At 40.0% G+C, this 18,406-nt stretch overlaps 1 protein-coding gene across 11 annotated transcripts in view; it reads left to right on the top strand.

Moving 5' to 3' along the window:
• The window catches only part of AMBRA1 (autophagy and beclin 1 regulator 1), a 173,507-nt gene that overhangs the window by 12,114 nt on the left and 142,987 nt on the right, over positions 1-18,406 (top strand). For 8 of the 11 annotated variants that reach the window (XM_035012697.1, XM_035012693.1, XM_035012692.1 and 5 more), the window contains exon 1: positions 6,806-7,683. The exons of 2 other annotated variants lie outside the window; for them this stretch is intronic. The gene's annotated coding sequence lies outside the window, so the exon portion shown is untranslated. Of the gene's footprint in view, positions 1-6,805; positions 7,684-18,406 lie in introns of those variants that run through there. One more of the 11 variants, XM_035012690.1, reaches the window with a different exon arrangement.

Below are 18,406 nucleotides of genomic sequence, written 5' to 3'. Positions count from 1 at the left end.
AGTGTGATGTATTATTGTTGTGATTCTTCCTAAATCCTAAGGATCAAAGCCAACATCTGCAGCTTCCATAGAGTGTGTGATTTGAGATTTGTTGGCTGGGTTTAGATTAGGACTGAGAATCTTTTCCTGTAAAAATTGGTTTGGTCTCCTGTTATACATGTAGAAATGGGAACACATTATCAATAACAGACTAAGGTAATAGATTCTTAATGACTATTTAGGAAGGGCCAGGTTAAAATTGCTTAGGTGAAGGTGCACATGACATACGTGTATTTTTGTATTGTAATATTTGGAGAAAAAGAAGTCCAGAAGATGAGCAAATGAACATTAGATTCTGTTGTAGAACATAAACATAAAAATACTCATTGAATGCAGTATTAAGTTGTCAGTTTAAATGCTCAGCTCAGGAAATGCCAAAGTTAAGGTACTGAGAACGTTAACACATTCACCAGACACTTAGAGTTTACATTAAAGTATCTCATAAGGGATCTCTTGTCTATTATCAAAATCATGGTTTGAGGTCCATGGGTCATTGACTGACTGGGAAGCTAACCTGGGAGGGGGTATTACCTTGCTAGGTAGGTTTAATGGATTTATTATGTTCATTTTAGTTGAGCTATGAGAGCATTTACTTGTTCACGTCTCTGCTACCAAAAATATCAAATATGTTTATTGAGCTTTCTTGAATTGGCAACAAAACCTCTGCAGGATAAAAGAGAGGGGAGCCAACTTTTGAATACTTACCATATACTGGGAATTTTGTATTTGTTTCTCCTTGTAATATTCATAACAAACCTATAAAGTGAGTGGTGATATCTCTATTGTAAAGGACAGGAAAAAGTAAAACTTTTTCTTTCCAAAGGTTATACACATGGTAAGTGGCAAAGCTGAGATGGAGAAGTTAGAATCTTCTGTTTTAAATTAGTGGTTTTCTTTTTTGTATACTATCATTTCTTTTTAAAATTTAATTATTTTTTTTAAAGTAGGCTTGGGGCGCCTGGGTGGCTCTGTCAGTTGAGCATCTGACTCTTGGTTTTGGCTCAGGTCATGATCTAGCAGTCATGATGGGGCTCCATGCTCAGGTAGGGAGTCTACTTGAAGATTCTCTCCTCTGCCCCTCCCCCTGCTTGTACATGCACACCCGCCCCCCCCCTCAAATAAATACATCTTTAATAAAAAATAAATAAATAAAGTAGGCTCCTTGCCCAACATGGAACTTGTACTCACAACCCCAAGACCCAGAGTCCCATGTTCTACCGACTGAGCCAGCCAGGTACCCCAAGTTAGTGTTTTTCAAACTGTGTTCTTTGGAGGTGCCTAAGGGGTGGCTGTGAGAGTCGGGAGGAGCTTTGGTTCTCCCACTCTGCTTAAACCAGAGCAGCTCAACTTTGATCTCTTATATTTTAGTGTTTTCACAAAAGCTTGCATTTGGAAAAAGGGTATCTGTTTCTTAAAAGAAAAGAAAGAAAACCTGGAAGACCACTGAGGAATCATGAAAGAAAATTAATGAAAATAGGGGTGCCTGGGTGGCTCAGTTGTTAAGCCTCTGCCTTTGGCTCAGGTCATGATCCCAGGGTCCTGGGATCGATCCCCACATCGGGCTCCCTGCTCCGTGGGGAAACTTGCTTCTCCCTCTCCCACTCCCCCTGCTTGTGTTCTTTCTCTTGCTGTGTCTCTCTCTGTCAAATAAATAAATAAAATCTTAAGAAAAAAAATTAGTGAAAATAACCTGAAGATTGAAAAGATGGCTAAATTACATAACTGCCAGTCAGGAAATTATATCAAAATTTGAAGTGGCTTGATGTCCCAGCCACATGTGCAGTGTAGTTATTCTGTCCTTGGAGGGGAGTGTAGGATAGTGGGAAAAGAGCGTGCACTCTAGAGTTGGAATTCTGGCTCAGCCCCTGGGGTAGCCGTGGGGTTTGGAGATACTTCTATAAACCTGGTGCACATAAATATACAGTGGGGTGATAACACCTGTCTTTCAAGAGTGGTTCTAAGGATCAGAAATAACATGCAAGGTGCCTGGCTCATAGTGGATACCCCTAAAATACTAGTTGTTGGTAAGATGATGGTGATGATGTTGATGGCTTTTTTTTTTATAGAGTGTATTGACATTTCACCCCCAAATGCCTGAAGAGCTTCTTCCATATCAAGGATAGGCAGTCCTTTACCTCTGTATGTACCACATCATGGTGTTTGGCATGTTAGGGTTTTTTTTTTTTTAATTTTATTTATTGGGCAGAGAGAGACATAGCGAGAGAGGGAACACAAGCAGAGGGAGTGGGACAAGGAGAAGCAGGCTTCCCAAGGAACAGGGAGCCCGATGTGGGGCTCGATCCCAGGACCCTGGGATCATGACCTGAGCCGAAGGCAGACGCTTAACAACTGAGCCACCCGGGCACCCCAGCGTGTTAGTTTTTGATAGTCTTTATTTTATTTATTTATTTATTTATTTATTTATTTTCTTTAAAGATTTTATTTATTTATTCATGAGAGACAGAGAGAGAGAGAGGCAGAGGGAGAAGCAGGCTCCGCCCAATGTGGGACTCGATCCCAGAACTCTGGGATCATGACCTGAGCCGAAGGCAGACGCTTAACCAACTGAGCCACCCAGGTGCCCCTTGATAGTCTTTAAACTGTGCATGTTTATGTATTCATGAATGCATCCGCATTTATTTTTTTATTTTTTTATTTTTTTTAAAGATTTTATTTATTTATTTGACAGAGAGAGAGATAGAGCCAGGAACACAAGCAGGGGGAGTGGGAGAGGGAGAAGCAGGCTTCCCGCTGAGCAGGGAGCCCGATGTGGGACTCGATCCCAGGACCCTGGGATCATGACCTGAGCCGAAGGAAGACGCTTAATGACTGAGCCACCCAGGCGCCCTGCATCCGCATTTATTGATGAAAAGAGAAAAACCAGGGGCACCTGGGTGACTCAGTCGATTAAGCGTCTGCTTTCCCCTCAGGTTGTGACCCCGGGGTCCTTGGATTGAGCCCTGCATGGTCGTTGTCAGGCTCCCTGCTTAGTGGGGAGTCTGCTTCTCCCTCTCCCTCTCCCTCTACCCCTCACCCTGCTCATGCTCGAGCTCACGAGTTCTCTCTCTCTCTCAAATGAATAAGTAAAATCTTAAAAGAAAAAAAAAAGAGAAAATCTTTACTTCATTAAGTTCACTTTTATTGGACTTAAAAGAAAGAAGCAGTGGTGGGAAGGAACCCCATACAATGAATTGAGAAACCTGGGCTTTTGTCTCAGAGCTACTCTTAGTAAGTCTTGTAACAATGGACAGGTGAATTTAACTTTCTAAGATGTTACGTTCAAAATGATGTCTGAGTCACTTTTAACTCTGTACATCCATGATTTGACCAAAAATGTTAAAGAGTTTATTTTCATTGCCAAAATTAAAAATTTTTTTTTTTTTTTTAAGTAGGCTTCATGCCCAGCTTAGAGCCCAATGCAGGGCTTGAACTCATGACCCCGAGATCAAGACCTGAGCTGAGATCCAGAGTCAGACACTTAACCGTCTGAGCTGCTCAGGCGCCCCTCATTGCCAAAGTTTTAAAAAATTACAGTATTATTTTTGGAGAGGGAGCTTTATTGCTGGCATGAGCTGGCAAGCTTTTGTTCATACTTGTTGAGTATGCTCAGGGCAGTGTTTTGTATAGAAGGATGTTGTATATCAGGGAAGAATTGAAACTAAGAACAGTTGTAAGGAAGCTAATGTGAGAGATTATCATTTGCTTTTGGATGGATAGCTGGATTCTTCAAACCCATAGCACTTTGTACTTCCTTGTGGGTAGTTCTTGCCACATTTCACTATGGGAGCTATATAGTTACAGTATACTGTGGTTGTAGACTCCTCACTAGACTGAAAAAGCTCTTTGAGGTTGGAGGCCTATTCTGGTTTTTGTTTTGTTTTATTTAACCTCTCTGTCCCTGTCACCTACAATAGGGCTGGGCATATTGTATAGTTTCCCCAAAATATGCTAAATGGAAAAAAAAGTTGGATCAGAGTCAGCAGACATATGTGGAAAATGGCATCTGCCTAAGTACATGTGTTGAATTTATTGACTCTCTTCTGTTGGCATGTGATAATATAGAAAAACCTGTTAAAGTGGGAAGAGCAGTAGGTTTATAGCTTTGAACACCAACTTTATCATGTACTCACTGATCATGGGCAAGCTATTTCACAGTGAGCCAGGTTTTTGTCTATAAAATGGGAGAGGGATAGAAGGGGGCTTTAGAGATAGATTATATAAAATATTAGCACTCAGTAATAGTGGAAGTAGTTATTACAAAAATGGATGTTTTAAAAAAATTACCAGCAATACATTTTGCACTTCTCCTTGAAGGAGGAATATGTTTTCAGGAAGTTTGTTTGCTGTGTCTTGAGTATGTGGGAGAATTATCCCCTCTAGCAATTTTCTGCTGAAAAGAAATCTTTTAGCATTTCTTCCTCTGTGGGCCTATGGGATAGTTCCATGGAGGAGGCATAGAGGGGGTTGGGATCCTAGAATAGCTGCTGAAGACCTTGCATTTGTGCAATCTCTCCTATATTGTACTCTCCTGTTCACTCTCACTAAATGCAGCTGACTTAGCTACTAGACATTAGCATGGTAAACATTTGTCAGATTTGTCCAGTCAGAAAATATTCCGTACCTGCCATTCTGCTTGGTGTTTAAAGATTTTTTTTTTAAGTTCTCTACGATACAGTGTGATAGGTGAAGTAGAAAGGTTGCAGGGTAGTATGTAGTTTACATAATCCAATTTTGATACAGAAAAAAAGAACTGCCAGATGTTTATATAAGCAGTGAGTTTGCATTGATATCTCAGGAGGGTGGGAATGGGAGGGATTGGGAGGGTGTGACCAGACTGTTGTTTTACTTGTTACAAGGAGCATGTGTTACCTTTTTAAAAAAAATTTATTTATTTATTAATTATTATTATTTTTAGATTTTATTTATTATTGACAGATAGCAAGAGAGAGAGAGCATCAGCAGGGGGGGAGGGGCAGAGGGAGAGGGAGAAGCAGACTCCTTGCCAAGTAGGGAGCCCGATGTGGGACTCAATCCCAGGACCCTGGGATCATGACCTGAGCTGAAGGCAGATGCTTAACCAACTGAGCCACCCAGGTACTCCCTGCCTTTTTTAAACTTTTTATTTTGATATAACTGTAGATACACAGGCAGTTGTAAGAAATAATAGTGAGTGAGAGAGAGAGAGAGAGAGAGAGATCATGTGTACCCTTTACCCAGCTTCCCCCAATGGTAAAATCTTAGAAAACCATAATACACTATCAAAACCAGGATATTGCCATTGATATAGTCAAGATACTGAACATTTCCATCACTACAAGGATCTCAGCTGATGCCCTTTTATAGCCATGCCCACCCCCCAAATCACATGTGGTGCACTTAATTCATTTACCTTGATTTCTGGTGCTTTGCTCTAGAATCAAAGCAATAATAATAACACTATAGTTTTCCTTGTCTCTTTCATCTGATGATCTTCTCTCACTATTATTTCTTACAACTGCATGTAGATCTACAATTATCTCAAAATAAAATGTTTAATTTAAAATTATAAATATTAATACAGCCCTCTCGGAGGAAGTAGTGGTTAGCTCTGGTGAGGTTAGCTCCTTTATGGATAGGTATGTTGAGGCACGGATGTCCTGGAATTTGCCTAAGGGTATAGCATGAGTGAGTCACTGTGTTCTGACTCAGATTCACCTGAATTTATTCATTCTCTCTCTCTTCTGAATCAACTGTTTATAATTATGACCTTCTAGGTGTGAGGACATGAAAAGGAATTTTTCCTGTATCTGAGGTTTAATGCCTGTTCTATAGAAGCAGTGTGTATTATGGCTAGAGTATGGACTTTGGCAACTGATTTGATTTTGAATCTTTCCTCCACATAGGCAAATCATTTAACCTCTCCAAACCTCAGTTTTGTGATTTGTGAAATGGGGATAATGATAGTATCTATCTTCATAGAGTCATTGTGAGAAATAAATGAGATAATGTATGGAAAAGTGGGTAGCACTGCCAGGTGTGTAGCAAATATTCAATGAATGTTACATAAAAGTATTGCTTTAAATATATGTTATATTCTGCCACTTATGTTTATCAGCTGGCAATAATTCAATAAATATTGGGATTTTTCTGCCACGTACTTACAAGGTTTTAAGATCACTGTTTACTTTTGGGACGTCTGCCTTCGGCTCAGGTCATGATCCCAGGATCCTGGGATCAAGCCCAGTGTCGGGCTTCCTGCTCAGTGGGGAATCTGCTTCTTCCCCTCTCTCTGTCCCTTCCCCCCCACTTGTGCACTCGTTCTCTCTCTCAAATAAATAAAATCTTTTTAAAAAAAGATCACTGTTTACTCTTGAGGTAAGGATGCTTTCAAATTTAGTCATATATAATTACTTAAAAATAGGAAGTAATGTTGGGTTATATTTATTATAGTATTAATTTATATGAAAATATTTTAAGATTTCTTCTGACTTACTCATATTTTCTCAGGCTCATTCATAGAAAAATGGAAAATGATTCACAGCTATTGATTTCCTCCCTTTAATCTGACCCCCCCCAAAACATTAATTTCCATATTTTCTTCCTAGCATGAAAGTATCCTCAGATTTTTTTTTTAAAGATTTATTAATTTATTAGAGAGAGAGAAGGAGTGTGGGGGTGGGGGAGGGACAGAGGGAGAGGAAGAGAGAATCCTCAAGCAGGCTCCTTGCTGAGCGTGGGGCTTGATCCCAGGACCCTGAGATCATGACCTGAGCCGAAATCAGGAGCCGGCTGCCCAACTGACGGACCCACCCAGGTATCCTGAAAATATTCTCAATTTTTAGTTACATAATCACGTAATCTTCTTGAGGGCAGGAATGTTCTTGTTCAGTAGAGTATCCTCAGAGCCTAGAATAGTGCTGAGTACATGGTAGATGTTCAATAAATGTTTCTTGGCTATCGTCATTTTTGTATCCTTCTCTTCCCCTTAAGTGTTTTTATTCAGAAAGTTGGGGAAATGGAATCCAGGTTCTAGTCAAAGCTTAAAATGGCTAGGTTCTTAAATCCAGTGACTTATTTTGATTGGCTGAGAAATGTGATTGGCAAGATGGACGAGCAGCCAGACCTTTTAGCATAAGAGCTCTACATTTAATAATTTGACTTCTTCTTTTCCTGAAGCCTTGAGGGAAATTTTTTCTTTCCCTATTCTAAACAGCCAAGAACCTGACCTGGGCTGACTCTAACATTGGAGAACAGTGAACACAGTATCTGCTGAGCCAGGGACTGGGAGTCAAGCTCCGTTCCGATGCTATCTGAAGGAAAAGCCTGAATTCAAATCCTGCTTTGGCTACCGACTCATTTTGCAAACCTAGATGCATTTCTTAACCTCTTCCAGGTTTTATTTTTCTTAACTAATCTCCTCTCAATAATCTCCGTACTCTCATCTGTCCTGGGGCTTGTGAGGATTCTCGGGGTGATGTTCTCACAGCATCTTCCACTACTGTTGCTGTGGCTCCAGAGGTTTCCAGGAATGCTGGGGGCAGTGTGTTACTCCTGGGAGGAGATTCACAGTCATCTTTTCCCAAAGACTGCAGAAAACAGAAAGATGCCACCCTTCGTGATTTGAAATCGGCTCTACTTCAAACTCCTAATGTTGGTGGATGAAAGGTATGTTTTTGCCAAAGTCATTAGGCCTGTTTGCGTGAGGCAGCTGGGGTCAATTCCACAGTTCTGGGGTTAAGCTGTTTTTGCCTCTGTGAAATTTCTTGATCAAAAGCTACTTTTTTTTTCTTTGCTTACTAATGGAAAATCTCTTGCCATTTTTGTGCATTTAAGGGTAGCCTTCCTGGTTTCTTGATTCTGTTGATAGCTTGGGCCTCAAAAATTGAGCTTCACTTTCTTCTTGGTTCCATGGTTTCCTCCTTGCTTTCCTCCTTGCTCTTCCTTATGTTTCCAGGGGTTCTTGTATTCTCAGTGCACATCTTCCCCAGAATAGTTTGCAGATAAAACTTCATTTCTTTTTTGTTATCCTTCTGAGGTAAGTGGCAATAAGAAAGATTGTCAGTCTCAAATTTGGGACTTAAAGGCTTTCTATTTCCAGTTTTTTTTTTTTTAAAGATTTTATTTATTTATTTGACAGAGACAGACACAGTGAGAGAGGGAACACAAGCAGTGGGAGTGAGAGAGGGAGAAGCAGGCTTCCTGTGGAGCATGGAGCCCGATGTGGGGCTCGATCCCAGGACCATGGGATCACGACCCGAGCTGAAGGCAGACGCTTAACGACTGAGCCACCCAGGCGCCCCTCTATTTCCAGTTTTGATCACACTTTGTGTTCAAGTACAAACTCTGCTGTGTTTCAGACATTAGGTTACATCGTTGAGAGTTACTTTAGGAAGCCCTAGTAAGCAAACTCTGTAGCAGAAAATCTAGTGTTTTTTCCTCCTCTTTATTTTAATAACAGTAATTAGAATTTAGTTTTGTGTCTTCAAAGCATTTTGTAAAGCTGTTAGCCTATTTGTGATATATAAATAGAAGTGTGCCTTATTCTGAGTTATATGAAAAACATTGGGGGTGATGGTGGATCTGAGAACAAAAAAGAGGTCATATTGCTTGCTTATCTCTTGATAAACTTGGGCTGACCACCTTTGTACCAGGTACTCACTTCATTATTACCTCTTAGCCTGACTTTCTAGATGGAGACAATTGTATTTTGGAGTATTTGTAATTCTGAACATAAATGTTGTGCGTATCTGCAGTAGGAATGCAGGTTCTGTCTAATTATTAGCATTTTATTTCTGGGCTTTTGGCTTTTTATAAAGGGTCTGTGTATAATTTTGATTGTATTGGTTTTGATTCTCTAAATTATTTGCTTCCAGTTTGTTAGGTGATTAGAGGTACTCTCTGATTCTGCTTCGTGGCTCCTCTGATTTCCTTTGCACTCTCTCAGAACTGTGAGTGCCAAACTTCTTTGTGCGAACTTCCATTGGTTGTGTACTGTCCTTATTGTTGGTTCTTAACTTGGCTTTTACTTCCAAAAGTAGTAACTCTGCTTGAATTTTTTGTAACCCATTTCTTCTAATATACTCCAAGGACATTATTCCTTTAAGGTACAAAAAAGGTGTGATTACTTTCAGTTTGTACATGGAGAAAAATGAAATTCAGCACCAGTGTGATTTGTAAAAGATTATATAACAACTTAGTGGTACAAATCAGTCATTGAAGCTTCTTACCTCTTCATCTTATCTTTACCCATTAAATCACATCACTTTTATATCTGGCACTTTCAAGCCTCAAAGATAAAATATCTCATATTCCCATCCCTGCTCTCAGACTATCCACTGCCTCTGTACTTTGTTCTAAGTATGCTGTCTTTCAAATACGAAGCTGCCAGGCCTGGAACTGACACATCATCCCTTCAGCCACATTCTGTGCTCAGAGTAAGTCACCAGGTCAGCCTGTATTCATGGGGTGAGAAATATGTTATCTCTCAGTGGGTGGGGCAGTATGGGAGTAGGGTAGGACAGAAGTGATGGCAACTGTCTTCGGAGAGAATCTAGCACAGGATGGTAAACTAAGTTAGTGATAGAGCCTCTGGGAACTAACTCTGGCAGTGCAGGGAGGTCATAGCACTGGCGCCTGCCTCGTGGGTGAGAAAGGGTTGGCCTGAGACTGTACGCGTAAGAGTCCCCTTCTTTTCTGAGATGTGTTTATGTTGTAGTCCATGTTTGACAAAAGAGTATGCACACGTTTGACAGAGTATGCACAATCACATCTCCTGCTGATTAATTTTTTCAGGATCTGTGTTCTCTCCTAGCAGCCAGACAGAAGTCAATGTACTGTGGCATCTATCTCTATTTCCTATTGAGAAGTAATTTTTCTTATTCGATGGAGTTGGTAGTTGTGTAGGGTAAATACATAGTAGCTGAATTTCATGACGTAGTCTCATATGGTACTTTATCAAATTCAGAGTTATTTCTGGTCAAAGGGTTTATAGTCCCTTTTTTCTCTCAAAAACTATGTATTGCTGTAAAGGAAGGAGTGAGAATTTTTTTCGTTTCTCTTTAATGTCATTCATTCATTTCCTCTCCTTTGAGGAAATGAACATTACAAATATAAAGCAAGCAGATTTCCAGTTGATATTGTAAGACAGTGAAACATTTATTGAGGGCCTAATACACGTGAGGGTAGTAAATGACAAAGAAGAGAGACTGAATAGGAGGTTGTATCTCAGGCACTATGGAGTTTTCTGTAGTAATTAAGTATCCAGATTCTGGAGCCAAACTTCCTGGGTTTGAATCCTGAATGCACTACTGACTGACTTGTTCCCTGGGGACCTCATGAACCCTGATGGAGGGGCCATGAGGATTGTAAATTAGTTACTTTATGTAAAGTGCTATGAACAGTGTCTGGGACATGAAAAGCACTAAGAAAGTGTTAGGAATTATTATTTTAACCATTACTTTGTGGCTTTATTTTATTTTTTTAAAGATGTCAATACTCAGATCTTTTATGTGAAATGGTTTGGAAACTGCTGCAGTGGATAATTCCATTTTGCCTAGAAGAATTTGTATTAAATTTAATTTATCTGATTGTTTATAGGACTTCACGGCCTAAATTTTTTTATTTTTCTTACTGCTATTTTTTTTTTAAAGATTTTATTTATTTATTTGTGAGAGAGAGAATGAGAGAGAGCACATGAGAGGGGGGAGGGTCAGAGGGAGAAGCAGACTCCCCGCCGAGCAGGGAGCCTGATGCGGGACTCGATCCAGGGACTCCCGGATCATGACCTGAGCCGAAGGCAGTCGCTTAACCAACTGAGCCACCCAGGTGCCCTCTTACTGCTATTTTAATTTTAATTCCTCATTACAGAATGAAATTATTCTGGTACAAGCATTGGAATTCTAGAATAGTGAGTACTTTTCATTTGGTAAATCTTAATCCTCACGGCAACCCTATCATATACATACCATCAGTGGTCACATTTTATAGATGAGGAAACTGAAGTGGTAGGGACGTTAGGTAACTCTTCTAAGAAGCCCTCTTTTACCAAGAAAATGTCAGAGCTGGGATTCATTCAGCCAGTCTGATTTCAGGGCCCATATACCACTATACTGTGTCATCACTTACCTAGAAATTAATGGATAAAAAAAAAATATTTCTCTACCTAGATTTAACCACAGTTATCACTTTGGCATATTCTAGGATATCTTTTAGAAGTCCATACACAGCACATACACAATTCAGGTAATAGTTGATGTTTTCCTGCTTCCAGGTGTGTTTGCCTTCAGAATGTGTTCCCTGGGTCTACCTGTTCTAGATTTGTGTTGCTTTGCCCCAAATTCTTTGCCTGCCTCTAAGCTCAGTCTCGTCTAGGAGTCTGGCAAGAACTTTATGGTCAGGTCTGGTTGCTCACTGTGGAGCTCACATTATGGACTTGGATCCTATATAGTATCATTTGAAGTGTCCTAAAATGTTTTGGAAAAAGTCCTATTAATGAAAACAAAGCTGCCAATTGTAGAAAACTGTGTGTATTTCCACCCACATGGAGTTTCTAAAGAGTACTGGGCTACTTTTAGGCCTCTAATTAAAGGCTTGACATTCTGTCGCTAATTTTCCAGTTGTTGGGAGAGCTTTACTTATGCAAGTAATCCTAGATTTAGTATTTAAAGAACTATTTTTTTTTTCTTTTAAAGAGTTAACCTTGGGGTGGCTGGGTGGCTCAGTCATTAAGCGTCTGCCTTCAGCTCGGGTCATGGTCCCGGGGTCCTGGGATCGAACCTCGCATCAGGCTCCCTGCTCAGCGGGAAGCCTGCTTCTCCCACTCCCTGCTCAGCGGGAAGCCTGCTTCTCCCACTCCCTCTGCTTGTGTTCCCTCTCTTGCTGTGTCTCTCTCTGTCAAACAAATAAATAAAATCTTAAAAAAAAAAAATTATAAAAATAAAGAGTTAACCTTGGGGGGGTGCCTGGATGGCTCAGTTGTTGGACGTCTACCTTCCGCTTGGGTCATGACCCTGGGGTCCTGGGATCAGACCCAGCGTCAGGCTCCCTGCTCAGCGGGGAGTCTGTTTCTCCCTCTCCCACTCCCCCTGCTTGTGTTCCCTCTCTCGCTGTGTCTCTGTCAGATAAGTGGATAAAATCTTTAAAAAAAAAAAAAAAAGAGTTAACCTTGGGATGAATCCTCTGTGTTATGGAATATATGTTGGTATTACATAATTGATCTGACTCTTAGACTTCTTACATGGTTAGTGCAGTGGAGAGAGATGCAGTTACTCAAAGAAATGAGGTGATTTTATTCCATTTTAACAGTCCCTTACAGATCTTATAGTTTTCTGATTCACACCCCTGGAATGCTATTGGAAGGGAGGATTTGGGATCTGAATTATTAGCCAGGTTGCAGATATAATTCTGACTTGTTGGTTCTGTTGTGTGTGTGTGTGTGTTTTTAAGATTTTATTTATTTATTTGTCAGAGAGAGAAAGAAAACAAGCAGGAAGAGCGGCAGGCAGAGAGAGAAGCAGGCTCCTCACCCAACAAGGAGCCTGATGTGGGACTCAATCCCAGGACCCTGGGATCATGACCTGAGCTGAAAGCAGATGCCTAACCAACTGAGCTACCCAGGCGTCCCTGTTGGTTCTGCTTTTTAATTCACTTTACCTATGGAGAGGTAGCTCAGATCTCATTTTATTATTATTATTATTTAGAGAAGGAGAGAGAGAGAGAGAGAGGGAGGGAGAGAGAGTAGAGAAAGAGAGAATCTTAAGCAGGCTCCACAGCCAGCACAGAGCCTGATGCAGGGCTCGATCTCACAACCCATGAGATCATGACCTGAGCCGAAATCAAGAGTCGGATACTTAACTGACTGAACCACCCAGGTGCCCCTCATTTAATTATTTTTGCCACAGAGATATACTTTATTTTCCTGAGTACTTTTTACTTTGTTGATGGTAATAGCCTTTGAAATGTTTCTTAGAAAAATCTGCTACTCTTGGGAATTGTTAGCATTGTGTATCTCTGGGGTTTTAGTTGGCTGTATTGTTTGGTGAAGGAGACCATGGTGAACCCCAAAGAGGATTCAGTACTAAGGACAACAGTAACAGCAACGATGTTGACACTGTACCACTCTTTTCCTATTGGAGCTTCACAGCAACCTGATAAGTAGATATTACCATTCCTGTTTTACAGAGAAGGAAAGTAAGTCGCAAAGAGGTTAAGTAACTTTCCTGAAGTCCCCTAGGGAGAAGGTGGAGTAAAAAGTTCCTGGCATTAGATGATCAAATTGCTAGGGGAACCTGTAAATCCAACTTTTAGTTCCCACTGGGTTGTGGCATACTCTCTAGGTGATTTTTATTATTAGTTGTTAAATACAATTATGTCCTAGAATTAAAAGAAAGTCTTTAAAGGTGGTTTATCTTCCCATCTTTTCAGAGTGATCAGTCATGTTATGGGGGACGGGGCATGTGGAAAGGGGTATTTGTTTTATGTACACATCTCAGTTGTGTCCTTCCGGTTCTCCTTGCATAAGGCCCTCGGTAACCGAGATTTGATTCTGGGGACTGTGTAATGGCATCACAAAGACTATTCTTGGCACCCTTTGTCTCAGTCTGCTTTAAGGGACAGATTGGGAAACTTGTTTCTTCCTCCTTTTTAAAAAGAGGAATGAGAAACACACTTGACTGGCACTTCCTCCTCAGCAATGGACCTGTCTGACTTCAGTCTGATTTAGCTCCTTTTGTTCCTTATAGAGAACAAAGTAAAATCTCTTCTCAGGTAGCTGTGAGTCTAAGTCCCTTATCCTTTTAAAGAAACAGAGCAAATATTTTTCTTCAGACAGAAGAGAAACTGCAATTGTTTTAGGCCCTTTGACTTCCTGGCATCAGTCCAGCTTTCTCATTTGAACTTTTAGTATGTTTAGGTCCTTGGGAATTGATAGACAAGCTCTTTGGCAAGCCTGAGCTTGAGGTTTTTAGGGTTTTTTTTTTTTATAACATACTTGTAGCAGCTCTTTCCTCTTCCAGTTCCTTTAGGAACTTTTTTGGTTGTATCACAGTTTTCTGAATCATACAATGTTTGTGACCTATATTTCCTTCCTCTTGAGTTACACAGCTCAGGTCATATTTTTTCTTTTTGTATGAATTGGACTGCTGCTGTTTTCACCGCATGTTATAAGATTATAAATGGTTTGAATGTATTTCTGTGAAAGTACTTTTATGTCACACTCTTAAGACAAATGACCCTCAAAACTCATTTCTTCTGAACTTCTTTGTATTAGGTAAAAGAATTATGAGCTCAAAAAACAAATTAGACTCCATAAAGGCTTAAAGTGAACTAATGGGAACTGTGTTTCTTGCACCTTCCTGGTTAGTAATTATTCAGCTGTGTGGCAGTTTCACTTCCAGACTTTTGGTGTTAAACCATGAATTGTCAGGGTCACCAAGTAGATTATTTTCTTCCAGTTATTTTGTCCTTAGTTGCTTCAGAAGGTTGGCTTACAGCACGTTGTCATTTTCAGTGTGTACATACTTATTCCGTGCACTAATGAGGGATGAGAGCTCTACCATGAGGATACAGACTAGAGTTTGTTCCTTTGTCACTCCTTAGGGAACTTTGCTGTATGTGTCTAGGAACTTGGAGCTGTGTCTTTCTGTAAAACCTTTCTGACTTTTTACATTTTAATATGGCAGGGAGAAAACTCCTTTCGGCACAGGCTATAAATATGTTTCCTTCTGTTTGTATTTGGATACATCTAGTTGTGTACTTTTCAGATTGCAGCCATTTGTGAAATGTAAAGAGCCCATTGTTGTTTCACTTTTTACAGTAAGCATTTATTACTTTTTAAATTTAAAAAGTGAAAGGAACACTGCCTTTTCTAATTATTAAATTACTTATAGTCTACCAGCTAAAGACAACCATGGTTAGTATTTATATTTCTTTTGTATCATTATATTCCAAGATATATATTATATATATATATATTTTTTTTTTTTTACAAAATTGGGATCATACTGTATATGTAATTTTGTATTCTGCTTTTTTCACTTAAGAGGTATTTTTTTTCACATCATTAAATATTTTTATTTATTTTTTATTTATTTTATTTATTTATTTATTTTAAAAAGATTTTATTTATTTGACAGAGAGATACAGTGAGAGGAGGAACACAAGCAGGGGGAGCGGGAGAGGGAGAGCAGGCTTCCGGCAGAGCAGGGAGCCTGATGCGGGGCTCAATCCCAGGACCCTGGGACCATGACCTGAGCCGAAGGCAGACGCTTAACGACTGAGCCACCCAGGCGCCCTCATCATTAAATATTTTTAAAATAAACTTCTAATAGGTAATACATTTCAAAAATAAAAATGACACAAAACAAAAATATTTGAGAAGTCTTGCTTCCATCTTTGTCTCCATTCATCTTGTCCCTTCAGTCCCTAATGAGTGACCATTTAATTTCTTCTCTTATTCAAAAGGAGCACTATACATAGTGCTCTGTACTTTGCTTTTCCCCTCTCTTCACAATATTTTATCTTGGAGATCTCTTGTTATCAGTACCCAGAGAATCTTCCTTACCATAGATTAGTCATCTAGTACCCTTTTTACATAGACACTTGGGTTGTCCCCAGTTTGTGCTATTATAAACAATAAGACAGAAGTAGTAATTAAAGGGGGAAAAAACCCACTTACTCTGCTTCAGTTTTTAAGGCAAAGTTCTTTCCAAAAGAATGCCAGCTAATAAATGTAGAAGTAATGATGGAATTGGAAAAATCAACATTTTTTCAGCCCCTAAATGAAATAATTCAAGAAGGAATCATCAGTGACTGCTAAACTATTAAGCAAAAAGTTGAGAAGGAGCCAAATATTAGCCACAGATTGCTAATTGTAAAGGAGGGACTGTACCTTTATAGAGAGCTCTTTCAATTACAGACTCAACCAAGTTGTCATATTTTGCCAAATGATCACATAATTTACCATGTCCCACTAAGTGGGACAGCCTGACAATATGTGCCACTGCTGTGCTTCATCGTGTGGTACATACATAGCATCACCTGTGAGGCATTCTTGCCAGAAACTGCTCAACCTAAATCTAATCAGTGTTTTAGACCTAACCTTCTGTTTATAGGAAATGTAAGGGATAGAGAGGTAAGCTAAATGACACTGTGAAGAAACAAACAGACAAAACTGAGATGTAAGACATTGTCCAAGTCATGTGTCCTGGGCTTTATTTTTTTATTTTTATTTTTTAAAGATTTTTTTTATTTATTCATTTGAGACACAGAGATACAGAGAGAGAGAGAGAGAGAGGGAGAGAGAGAGGGAGAGAGCATGAGCAGGGAGAGAGGCAGAGGGAGAGGGAGAAGCAGGCTCCCCACTGAGCAGGAAGCCTGATGCGGGGCTCTATCCTAGGACGCTGGGATCATGACCTGAGCTGAAGGCAGACGCTTAACCATCTGAGCCACCCAGGCACCTGTGTCCTGGGCTTTAAAAAAGCTTGTGTTGGGGGCACGTGGGTGACTCTTGATTTCGGCTCAGGTCATGATCTCAGGGTCATGAGATCAAGCCTTGTGCATTGGGCTCTGAGATGCGGGTGGAGCCCGCTTAAGATGTTCTCTCTCTTGGGGCACCTGGGTAGCTCAGTCATTGGGCGTCTGCCTTCGGCTCAGGTCATGATCCCTCAGTCCTGGGATCGAACCCCTCATTAGGCTCCCTGCTCAGTGGGGAGCCTGTTTCTCTCTTTGCCTGCTGCTCTGCCTGCTTGTGCTCTCTCTCTGTCAAATAAATAAATGAAATCTTAAAAAAAAAAAAAAAAGATTCTCTCTCTCCCCCTGCCAGTCCCCCTCTAAAAAATAAGCTCATGTCGTAAGTAAGTAAATGTAAAACCAACCAAGGCAAAACTTGGAGGCCATTCTAGAGTAAAAGAGACTAAAGAGACATGACATCCAAATTCATTGCTTGAGTTTTGGTTGGATTGTTTTTTTTTTTTTTTGTAAGCCAACTATTAAAGACATTTTTTACACAGTTGGGAACATTTGAATAAGGACTGAATACTAGATGATAATCAGTGTACTTACTGGTATTGTGGTTATGAAGTCAAATGTCCTTATTCCTAGCAGATGCACAATGAGGTATATAGGGTTAAAGCATCTTGAAACCTGATGAAATGGTTCAGAAAAAAGTAAAAAGAACAACACAAATGTAGTGTGTTCATAGAGCCAGATAAAGCAGATGTGACAAAATATTAACAATTCTTGAGTCTAAGTTGTGAATAGTGTGTTTATTGTATTGTTTTTTCCAACTTTTCTGCACATTTGAAATTTTTCATAACAGTTGAAACAGTGCTATAGTGAATAACATTTTACATGTATTTTTCTGAAATGCCATTTTTTTGGGTTGCATATTCTTTAATTGTTGCATGTGTGTATATTTTGCTGCTGGTTGACATTTTAGTTGAATTTTTATTTTGTGATAGTTTTATGCCCTTATGGCTTAGTGGATGAGAAAAAGGAATTAAATTTTTTTCTTCTCTTTTATCCTCTCTCTGCTGCTCTGGAACTTTAGTGGAGAAAGAAAAAGAGAGTGAGAAAGCTACCCCAAAGCAGTCCTCATGCACATGCTTTTAGGTAGGAGATAGAGTTGAAGCTATTGCATAAGAACCAGAATTCGGAGCTCCTGGGTGGCTCAGTAGGTTAAGCATCGACTCTTGGTTTCAGCGCAAGTCATGATCTCAGGGTTGTGAGATCGAGCCCCGCGTTGGGCTCTGTGCTGGGCATGCAGTCTGCTTAAGATTCTCTCCCCCCCCCCCAAAAAAAAGAGAGAGCTAGAACTCAAGTAATGACCTTTTAAAATTGGTTACCTGTTCTTTGGCTTGGAGGCTGCCCAAGTGATAAGGAGGGGGGCTGGTGGCTAGGGAGGCAGTGTGGTGCAGAAGGGAGGGCAGGTGCTGTGTTGTGTTTTGTTTTTGACAGGTTTTTAGAATTTTATTAGTAACAAAAGTTCTTCCTGCCTGATAAAATAATAAGAGTAACTGCTTTAGAGAATGATCTGTTCTTTAGATATAAGCCTGAGCTACTGAGGATATGAGAAAAATTTAAGGATGAAATATTTTTGTTACCATATATGTTAATTAACTAGAATTAAAAAAAAAAAAACTTGGGAAAAAAAAAAGCATGAAATATTTTTGGAAGAAAAGTTTTGGGTGGCGCCTGGGTGGCTCAGTTGTTGCGCGTCTGCTTTCAGCTCAGGTCATGATCCCAGGGTCCTGGGATCGAGCCCTGCATCGGGCTCCCTGCTCCACGGGAGGCCTGCTTCTCCCTCTGCTGCTCCCCCTGCTTGTGTTCCCTCTCTCCCTGCCTCTCTCTCTGTCAAATAAATAAATAAAATCTTAAAAAAAAAAAAAGTTTT

Source organism: Mirounga leonina, unplaced genomic scaffold, assembly GCF_011800145.1.
Source record: "Mirounga leonina isolate KUSES-001 unplaced genomic scaffold, KU_Mleo_1.0 Mir_166, whole genome shotgun sequence".
NCBI lineage: Eukaryota > Metazoa > Chordata > Mammalia > Carnivora > Phocidae > Mirounga > Mirounga leonina.
This window is presented reverse-complemented; position numbering and strand designations above follow the sequence as displayed.